This window comes from Setaria italica, chromosome V (genome assembly GCF_000263155.2).
Source record: "Setaria italica strain Yugu1 chromosome V, Setaria_italica_v2.0, whole genome shotgun sequence".
NCBI lineage: Eukaryota > Viridiplantae > Streptophyta > Magnoliopsida > Poales > Poaceae > Setaria > Setaria italica.
This window is the reverse complement of record NC_028454.1, coordinates 23,744,542-23,756,184: the sequence shown is the minus strand read 5'-3', so window position 1 is coordinate 23,756,184 and position 11,643 is coordinate 23,744,542. Positions and strand designations below refer to the sequence as shown.

At 40.5% G+C, this 11,643-nt stretch overlaps 1 pseudogene; it reads left to right on the top strand.

Moving 5' to 3' along the window:
• Positions 1–7,233: 7,233 nt before the first annotated feature.
• On the top strand, positions 7,234–8,579 carry LOC101784344 (annotated as a pseudogene).
• The last annotated feature ends 3,064 nt before the right edge of the window (positions 8,580–11,643 follow it).

Sequence of the window (11,643 nt, the reverse complement as noted above, 5' to 3'; positions counted from 1 at the left end):
ATAATTCATACCATGACAACAATTCACGATATTCCTTTTTTTAGTTCTTATTCTTGGCTATCACCTCGGATATCCATCATATCATCATTAGATATTGGTATGTCCATTTTTAATTCATAATCTTTTTGCATATTTTGGAATTTTTCATCTATTTCAACCCTTATTTCTTTCAATATTTCTTCTTTTAAATTTTTCTTCCATTGGGGAATTATTGATTCAAACTTTTCTTTTAACTTCTTCTCAATATATTCTTCATTTGATGAATTTGTTTCTTTCTTCAGAACTTCTTTATATGTTGGAATCCTAGATGGTCCATCTTCTTTTATATTAATTCCAGGTGAGCTTGACTTAATTTCCCTTATTTTTTTATATTTTTGAATATATTCCTTTGCTATAGGTTATAGAAAATAATTTACTCCCAAAATATTTCTAGCATATGAGAGTGCTTGATCAATATCAGCGTATTTTCTCCACAATATTCTTCCATCTTTGTCATTTTCTATCTCTCAAATGATACATAAATTCTCGTGACCTTTCCTTTATATATGACATATATAGCTCTTTTCTCTATATTTTCAGGTATCTCTTTTGGTTGTATTAACCCATCAATTGTATAAAAATATTCAGCTAAGCTATTTAGAATAGCTAGCATATAGCCTTTATCTTCTCTTTTATTATTATATTGGTACCAGAAATTATCTAGTATGCATTCTTGTACTTCATCAAGTACAATATGATCTCTGGGCTTAAATTTATATGTATTTGGTGGAAATATTCTTAATTTATTTTCTACCCCAAAACAAAAACAATCACCCCCTATAGGGCTTACTCCTTTCTTCATTCCTGCAAAATAGATGACTGAGAAAATATATCAGGAAGGGTATTATCCTTTCCTTTTATATGCTCAAATATTACTTTATATCCATTTCCAGTAATAATATCTTCAAATAAAACCCATCTTCCAGTTGAACTTTTCTTACTATTAATTTTATTGTAGTATCTGCATATAGCTTCACAATCTGTCCTTACTGTGAACTCTTTAAATCCTAGATATAATCTAAAAGCATTTATTGCATTTATTACAGCTAATATTTCCCTATCGGTATTATTTATTGCCTTCAGATTATATTTCCCTGAAGCGTACCTGCATATTTTTTCTTCTATTTTTGGATAGTATTTATGTGGCTTTTATTTTAATATAGCACCCATCTTATTTCAGATACATCTGTCTCTATAATAAAATAATAGTCATCTAAAGGTAAATCTAGGGGTTTTAATTCTTTTACTTTATCTTTTATGATTCTTACTAGCTTTATATCTTCAAAATTGAAATGCTTTTGCCCAGTTTTTCTTAACTTTGCGTATAATGGCCCAGCTAGTTTTGCTAAATTTTCTATATAATTTCTAGCATAATTTACTATTCCTAAAAATTGTTGTAAGGTTTTCTAATCATTCGTAGCATTAGGAAATTGCAAAAATTTCTTTATGATATGATCTTGTAAATAAATTTTTCCCTCATCTATTTCATGGCCTATAAAATTTATCTTTTCTTTGCATATTTTCATTTGCTTTTTAGAAAGTATTAACCCATGTTGTTCTACCTTTCTAAAGAATGTTTCCAGATGAGCTATATGTTCTTTATATGATTTTGAAAAAACTAATAAATCATCTATATAAACTAATATGGAGTCCTGATTTTCATTAAAAATATTTTGCATTTTTCTTTGAAATAAAGCGGGGCATTTTTTAAACCTAATGGCATCACCAACCATTCAAAATGACCATGAGAACATGTGAATGCAGTCCAGCCTATTTCTTCTGCCATTTTTACTTGCTAGAGCCCAGCTTTTAAATCAAATTTTGAAAAAAAGTTTTACTTCCTTGTATTCTATTTATCCATTCTTGCTTATTTGGGATGTTATATCCATCATCTATAGTATTATCATTTAGTATTTTATAATTAATAACCATTCTTAACTTTTCTCTGACTATTTTAGCATGATTTCTAACTATAAAAGCAGCTGACCTATGGGGACTCCTACTTTCTCTTATGGCTCCTAGCTTTAGTAATTCTTCAATATGCATCTTGAATTCTTATATATCCTTAGATATTGCTTCTATAGGACTTGTCTTAATTATGTAATCAAGATTTATTATATTAAGCTTACATACATACCATTCTTATCCCAATATTCCATTGGTATTTCTCCGATTGTTTAGATTTCTTCCAACCTTTGTACTATTTTATCTATATTTTTTTTAGATTTTATATTTCTATACCAGTTTGCTGATAGCGATTGCAGACTGATGCATTCTATGCATGAATTTCCTATGTATTCTTCTATGCTTTCACCTAACTCTTCATCTGTATAGTTATCAGTGGTTTCATTATCATCAGATTCGTGAAGTTCTAGTTTAGATTTTCCAACATTAAAACTTATAGTTTTTCACACTTCTGTTATGTATGGAATATTATCTTGATAAGGAACGAAGGTAATTCCTTACTCATGTATAATCGTTGTTTGTAAGGAAAATTGTAAAAATCTTAATCCTAATATCATATCATCATTTATCATAGATAGGTCTCTTACTGTGATTTCATCCATTATATATTTTGTATTATTTATTTGTATTTCAATGTTATAGGCTAACTGATTATGAAGCTTCTTTGTTCCTGAGATATCTGTAGATATTTCTACTTTATCTTGATCTATCGTATGCACTATTTTTGGGCATCTCGCGAAATATTTATCATGTATAATATTCTTTGTACAACCAGTATCTACTAATGCTAATATTTTGTAGGTGAATAATTGAGCAGTCTCCCGAAGCCTCTGCTATGGCTATAAAACGAGAAGCCGGGCGAAGCATTGGTAACTCGATAGAAGCACGGCACCACCAGACCAGAAGAAGCAACATAATCAGCTGAAGACCTCCACCCACACTCTATCACTCCACCACCTCTGTGATATTAGAATAAAGGGAGGCCGTTGAAGCTCATCCCGCCGTTTGTAAGGTAATTAAGGTTTGTGCTAAGTGCTTGGGGTTTCCTGAAAGGGAAAGCCGCATATAAGCTTATCCCGTGGAAAACCCCAAGCACTTAGCACAAACCTTAATTACCAAGACGGCTTAATCCATTTCCACGATATAAGCTTACATACGGCTTTCCCTTTCGCAAAACCCCAAGCACTTAACACAAACCTTAATTACCTTACAAATGGTGGGATGAGCTTCAACGGCCTCCCTGCATTCTAATATCACAGGGGTGGTGGAGTGATACAACGGTAGTGGGGTGTTACTACTAATGGTGGGTATCCCTCGGAGCACTTCCGAGGTGGTGGTGGTCTTCATGGAGTTATTTGTGAGTGGAGTGTGGATGGAGGTCTTCCGCTGGTTACGATTGCTTCTTCTGGTCTAGTTGTGCCGTGCTTCTCCTTGAATGCTTCGCCCGGCTTCTCCTTTTATAGCTCGAGCAGAGGCTTCGGGAGACTCCTCAATTATTCACGTCTTCTGTAACCTGGACAGCTGGACGGCGCTCCGCTCCTCAATTATTATCCTAGCTACAGTAGAATCATTGTTTATTCCTTTCGCCCTAGTCTTTATCGCGCACCGTCTTCTCGTGACCTTCTAGATACTACTTGGTATGGTCTTCCACACCCGAATGATTGATGTCGCACACTCCAATCATAAAACCATGGCATGCAGTAGTGTGTGTATATATATGTGTGTGTGTATATATATGCAAGCGCAGTGTGTGACATTGCCACGGTTGACAATATTGATATCAGTTTCCCAAACTATGTTCTTTGTGCAACCTCTTTCAGCAAAACACATGGCAAGGTAGAGTTGTAGACCACACAGTGACACCGCGAGGACAACTAGCATCCGTTTTAACCTTGCTTGAGGAAACATCGCCTCCGCATTTCCCTCCCGGCATTCCGCTGCACCGCGGCAGCGAGCGGCCAGGAACAGAGCGCTGCGTTAAGAGCCCCCGGCCCTTCCGCTGCATTGCCCTCTTAGGGCACTCACAGTCCAGACTCTATCCATAGAGTCTATACGTTGAAGACTCTATCACAAGAAACTATGCTCCATAATGCAAAGTTTGTAATAATAGTTTCTATGGATAAAAATTTTTATTATGCAACACAAAGAAAGCTGATCAGTTGTGGCATCTTACCATGTGATCCACCCTGCACCTCAACAGCTTGCAACAACCATATACGACATGATTAATCGGCAACTGAACAGAGGCATCCAGAAATACGGTGTTGTGATCAAACGGCAATTGAACTGACGCATACAGGATATATATCACCAGAAGCACAACACATACTTTAACACATACAAGATATATCAGCAAACGCATATAGGATATATATCACCAGAAGCACAACCCATACTGGCAAACACAATGCCTACAGTATACACTGAATGGCAAACAAACTCCACAGAACTTCGATGAAAGTTTAGATAGTAGCAATGAGTCATCCATTACAATATATAGCAATGGAAACTAAGATATGAATTGCAAACTGAATAGATAATACTAATATTTAGATAATATTAAGCCATCCATCATCATCCTGCATACAGAACTCCATGTCCATCATCCTCCAGCCACTCCAAGCAGAACTGTTAAAAAATAAGAATGGGTTAGTAAATTAACAAAATTGTACAGGTGGTTGATTTAACAAAATCTCAATGGTTCAGTAAAAAAACAAATATCAATGATTTTTGAACATGAAGGCTAATGTGTGTATATATATATATATATATATATATTTAAATGCATAACTCTACCTAATTAGTTCGATTCCCAAACTTTTGCCAAATGTGATCAATCAAATCAGATTGTAGTTGCCTGTGAGCTTCACGATCACGAATCTCGGCACTTCTCTGTATTACCTCCTCCATCACCGGATCATATCCATGAGCGATTGTAGACGCCTGAACAGTAGACGTGGTTCCTTCCTCGTTCAGGTCAAACGAATCATCCTCTATATCCTTCTCGTCCTCGATTATCATGTTGTGAAGTATTATACAAGCTAACATGATATTCTCAAGATCCCCTTGATCATATAGACGTGCCGGCCGACGCAAAATGCAAAAACGAGATTGTAAAATGCCAAATGCACATTCAACATCCTTTCTTTCCCCCTCTTGATGTTCTGAATACAGCTTGTGCTCAGCTGATTGTGGTGCGCGTATGGATTTGACAAAAACAGCCCAATCTGGGTATATTCCATCTGCAAGATAATAACCTTTGGTATATTGCCTTCCATTCACAAAGTACTGCACCTGTGGAGCTTCTCCTCTTAATTCCTTGACGAACAAATCAGAATGACTCAGCACATTGATGTCATTGTTGGATCCCGCCACTCCAAAGAAAGCATGCCATATCCATCGGTCATGCGAAGCAACAGCCTCTAGAATGATGGTTGGTACACCATGATCACCACGAGTATATTGTCCCTTCCATGCATTGGGACATTTTTCTGTGGTCTTGTTGTATTCTGTAGTCACATCTTCCCAATACCGCTCTACCTTCTTGCCATTTCCATCGACTGGGTCCTTTGAATTACGCAACCAGGCACTGGCCAATCGTTTATCTTCTTCAACGGTCCAGTTCAAACGCTTGTCGGTTCTAGCATCGTCATCAACATTAATTGATTCATCTTCTTCTGCACCTACATCTTTCACTGCATCATGAGATAGACCATCTTCTTCTTCTGCTGGAGAATGAGTTCTTGTAGCACCCAGGTCAATTGGAGACACTGAAGACCGATTCATTGCAGCACCAACAAAGTGGAAATTCTCTGGAAGATTGGTTCCATTAGGATGGTTAAGAAATGGGTTGGAATGCAGAAGATTTGAGAACCCTCCTTGTGGGTATAACCTGCAACCATATTGTTTGTTGTGTGGTAAGGTTGTCTGTTATTATCGTAACTTCAGAGAAAACTGAAAGCAACAATATATAGTGGCTCAATCGTAACCAAAAAGGAAGAGGTGATATTAGCAGTCACCTAATCTCTTCAAAATGAGAGGAACAGTATTGGCAAAAGGCATTCAAACTATTATCCATGAAATATATATATATACTAAATTACTAAAATCCACAGAATGCATGCCATAAAACACTTCAAGAGCAACACACCGACATGGCAAATTGAGAACAACATATAGGAAAAATAATTGCTATGAAATTGGCATGCCTAGCAACACCACGGCATGTCATTTATGCATATATACATTTTTCACATCTGTAACTAAAATCTAAAATCTATAACTACAATCTATAATCTATAACTACAAAGAAGCTGTGACCAAAATCTATAACACCACGGCATGCCATCCACGCAATTCATCTAGTTAACACAGAAAGCTGTGACTATATATAAAATCTGTAACTACAATGTGCATAGACAATCTGTGATCCATAGAAACGTATTTCTGTTGACATACCCTTCACTAGGAGAAGATGTTGGCCACCATCCACCAAAGGGGGAAGCACTGATTGGAGAACTGGTGACGGGAGCAGCAACACCTGCTGTTGCAGCGCTGCCAGCGGGAAGGCTCCGAGTTGCAGAAGCACCTGCGGCCGGAACACAGGTCCCAGGAGCACGGATGGCCGGAGGTCGGGTTCCACGGCCACCACTGCCCCGCCGGGAACTAGGCTTCGTCAATCGATTCATCCCTAATTCGAGATTTGTGTATGGATTTGGGTTAAAGCTTGTTGGGGAGGAGATCAGTTGGGGAGAAGATTTGGGGATGGATTGGGCGTACCTTGATTTGGAACTGGGTTCCTTTTGTACAGCGGCGACGAGCTGGAGAGCGCGGGGGACGAGCTGGAGAGCGCGCGCACGGGAGACCTTGCACGCAGGAATCGGCGGGCTCCGGCTCGCGCGCGGGAGATGGCGCGCGGGAGAAGCGGGAGGAATTTCGACGGCGGCGGCATGGCGTACTGGATCCGTAGACTCGACCTTCCCCTCCCCCAATGCGGAGACTGGTGGAGTCTTCCAGCCTCGAACGAATCGAAGACTCGGCGTCTAAATAAGACGTCGTTTCTCCGTTTTTGCTCCTCTCTCCTCGTTAAATTACTTGCCACATCATCCAAATGCTTACATGGCAGTGCAATTAATAGGGATAGACTCCACGATGAAGTCTGCATTGTGAGTGCTCTTAGAACCTAGCTAAGCTGACCTTGCAGAAACCGCACGCGCGAGAACCGACGAGATGGCCCGACCGTGCCTCCTACTCCCCTTGCTGCTCGCCGCCGCGGCGGTGCTCGCTTGGGCGCCCGGCGGCGCGCTCGCCAAGTCGAAGCTCGCCAAGAAGAGCGACGACATCGTCAACGGGCCCCTCCTCACCGAGAAGCTCAAGGCGAAGCGGACTCTGATCGTGGGCCCGGACGAGGAGTTCAAGACCGTGCAGTCCGCCATCGACGCGGTGCCCGCCGGCAACACCGAGTGGATCATCGTCCACCTCCGCTCCGGCGTGCACAAGGGGAAAGTTGTGATCCCGGCGAACAAGCCGTTCACCTTCGTGAGGGGCAACGGCAAGGGCCGGACCTCCATCACCCACGAGTCGGCCTCCTCCGACAACGCCGAGTCCGTCGCGTTCGCTGTGAATGCCGACAACGTCGTCGTCTTCGGCATCAGCTTCAGGGTCCGTGCACTATTGATGATACGATCTCTCTCCCCGTTTCTTTAGCCTGAACATCATATTGGCGCCACGTCATCGTCCACTCTTGAATGATCGCTTCTGACTGAGACGATCGATCGATCCGCTGGCCAACAGAACAGCGTGCGCGTCGGGCTCATCAACGACCAGGGGATCCGCTCGGTCTTCGCGATGGTGGCCGGCGACAAGGTGGCCTTCTACCACTGCGCCTTCTACAGCCCCCACCACACCCTCTACGATAGCGCCGGCCGCCACTACTACGAGAGCTGCTAAATCAAGGGCAACATCGACTTCATCTTCGGCAGCGGCCAGTCCATATTCCAGGTAACATACAATTAAGAGCTGTTGGCATTGGCGAACACTCCTCCAACACGTGGTGATTGGTGAACGCGTGCAGTGCCCGGAGATCTTCATGAAGCCTGACCGGCGGACGGAGATCCTGGGTTCCATCACCGCGCAGGACCGCAAGGCCGACGACAACGGCAGCGGCTTCGTGTTCCTCAAGGGCAAGGTGTACGGCGTCGGCGAGGTCTACCTGGGCCGGGTCAGCGCCCCCAACTCGCGCGTCATCTTCGCCGACACCTACCTCTCCAAGACCGTCAACCCAGCAGGGTGGACAAGCATAGGCTACACCGTACCGGCAGCACCGAGTAAGTTGCGAGCAATAGTCGTAGCACATGCGCCATGAAAAATCGTGATCGTGATTGGTCTTTGTGGTCAACTGCCCGGTGACACGCATGCAGGAAGGTGATGCTCGCGGAGTTCAACTGCACCGGGCCGGCTCCGATGCGGCGAAGCGCGTGCTGTGGTCGCGGCGGTTCACCATGAACGAGGCGTCCAAGTACCTCACCGTCGACTTCATCAACGGAAAGGAATGGCTGCCGCCGTTCTACTACTGATGATCGGACTGAATGATGTGATCGAACTTGTACACACATGTGTTGCTGCCGTGCTGGGAACTTGTTGTAGCACTTCTCTTCCGTGTTCCTCTCGTGTGTACCCGTAAAAATTCTGATTGAGACCGAACGACCCATTTCTTGCCGTATATATAGGACTGTGATTGAATTCAATTGTTAATTCTGAGCTCGTCAATTGCTGCATATGTATGATCATGCTTTAGAACATATAAACTGAGGAAACGCCATCTCTAGTCATAATTTCCACTCTGAGTCATAGCTCCAACTCTATTCACCATAGCAATACGCACCCAATGTTACTTCTAGAATCGGAATATCCACCATACCAACCACCACCGGTGCCCATACCCTCGGTTCCTGCTAGCCTCCGCCATGGGACAATTGAAAGATGTTTCTAACCTTCACAAGTGGGTGGGATGATGGATGCAAGATGACGCCCATTGAGAGGGTGCCAAAGTACCCTTTTTCTCATTTTTGTTAAGTGTGCCACACCTTATTTAGCCCAATATCTCACGTCGTTCGATCTTCCCATTATTTTTACTTTATTGCGATCCCCACCACCTAAGATTTTAAATAGCGGACTAAGACCTTTAGCGGTTGGTTTTTCAGAGGCCAAGGAAAAGCTATAGCAGGCTATAGCCGTAGCTAACCCATTTAACGGTTTGCAAATTGTGCTCAGAATTTTGGATATTCAACACATAAAATCAAACAAAGACACATGTCACAAACACAGAAGATCTTGCATGTGGTCATTTTGGACTTTGCATGACCTATGTTAAATTCGACCCAACTAAGCGATAGCATGATTTAGCGAGCTAAATGCAGCTATTAGCGGATTATGTCGCTTAGCGCTAAAAGGACCATATCATAGCGTTATTCCTTCACAACAGCTATATCTGGCTATAGCGGAGGCTATAGCTGGCTATAGCGGAGGCTATAGCGAGCTATTTAAAACATTGCGACCACCTCTACCTAACTTTTTCTAAAATATTTATTTAGATAACTTTTTTTAAAAATTATTTACATCACCTTTTTAAAATACTATGTAAATAATTTTTTACTGAATAACCTTTAAGACGAAATATAAGAAAAATTATATAAATAAATTTTTTAGTAAATATATGTACTGAAATATTTAAGTAACTTATCTAGAATAAATTTTAAGGAAAAAATATTCCTATACATTTTATTAAAAAATATTTTAAAATGATTCTCTAGAAAAATTAGTTAAATAAGCTTTTGAGGAAAAAGTATTTCATAAGAACTTTTCAACATGATGGGACATATATAAATTTAAAAAGAAACAAAAATATTATAGATAATTTTGAATATTTTTTTCCAAAAAATATCTTTAAGCTCATAAAAGAAATTCCTACACAAAACATAACAAAAAAGATGGGAAAAAATGATCAAACTTATGGTGCTTAAATGATATCAAAACTTTTTGCTCTGCTTTGCGCAAGAGATATAAGATTATTATAATATAGAATTCATTTTTATTATATTCGATCCTACATAATAGACTTTTGTCAAAGATGTGGGAGGTGTTTATGATAGAATTGCTAGTGGTGGATTACCAGTAGAAGAAATGTAATTCTGAACATTACTAGTTTAGTTATATGTTGTGAGGAACACTCTTACCCTATTGATAGAATACTACCATATTACCAAACAACGGTAGCACTTAAACAAGAGCATAAAAAATTTCAATCAAAATATGAATGGATTAAGCATACATATACAATTGAGCATGAATAGAAACTTGTGCAAGGAGAAACAAAAATAGAAATCACCAAATGCATGGTAACGGGTTGCAGACCAGAAACAGGTAGTTGCACCTTCAAACTATTATGTACTGATACCACTCTCTCTTTTTTCTTTGGTTAAGTTTTTATTGAAGCTGAAATTTTGCATGCATGTAGATGATTGCATGCTACATTATTCATCCTGGTTGGAATTTTAATGCAATGATTTATGTGCTACCATGTTTGGTAATATGGTAACAGGAGAGATGTTCCTGTGTGCTGTGGCCTGTGAATTACAAATATGAACATACTTTGGGGTAGAGTGACCACGACTTTGAGGAATTGGCAAGTACAGGATCAGAAGACTGTGGCAGAACCACCCAAATTAACTTGGTTAAAGTGTGCTAAACATCACCTCAAATGCGAAATGACATTTTAATCAGATCAAGATGGTAGTCTGTCGGGTTTCACCCGATACAACCACGTATTTACGATTGAAACAAGCATACAATACTCGTACGAAGATAAGTCTAGAGATTACAACAATCCAGGTGAAATATTACAGAGGTCCCAAATTATTTATTACAAACCAAGTTCAAACATAAAGTAGCTCAGAGTTCAAATACAGTGGAAAATAATGATAAATCTAACATCGATACACGATACCATGGTGAAGCCATCCATGATATCACTCACCACAGTCCTCGCCCACCGACAATGGGTCCCACTCAACTGTCCATCCCGGAGGGAGCTGGTATGGTCAAGTAACACTGGCAACCACATCATCCACATCATTACCTGAAAACATAGCCACAAGTAAGGCTGAGTATACTAATACTCCATAAGACTTAAATCCACCGACTCCTAGACATGCAAAACTTTTTTAGCTGAGGGGTTTGTTTTTGCCAAAAGCTTTTAAAGTGGATCCTTGCTTTCAAGTTTTAGCATCAAGTTCTAGTTGATTAACCATTTTATATGAGCACCTACTCTAAGCAAGCATGGTAGAACAAGCAATCTAATTGAGCAAAATCATCATTGTTCATCTTCTTACTCAATGCAGCACAGTGATCAAGTAGTCCCAAACTGTGAGAAGCAGATGATTCGAATTGAATTTCTTAACCTTTACAAGGTGTACCTAAACACACGACATATGCATACCACGACGGGTTCACATATATCAATGGTTCCCATCAATTCGCGGCACTTGTCCAGAGCCCACTTCCCTTGAATACAAGGCCCCACCCATCCCTGGAACGACGCCGTGCCGTGGCCGCACTTATACCCACATGAGGCCTCATGGG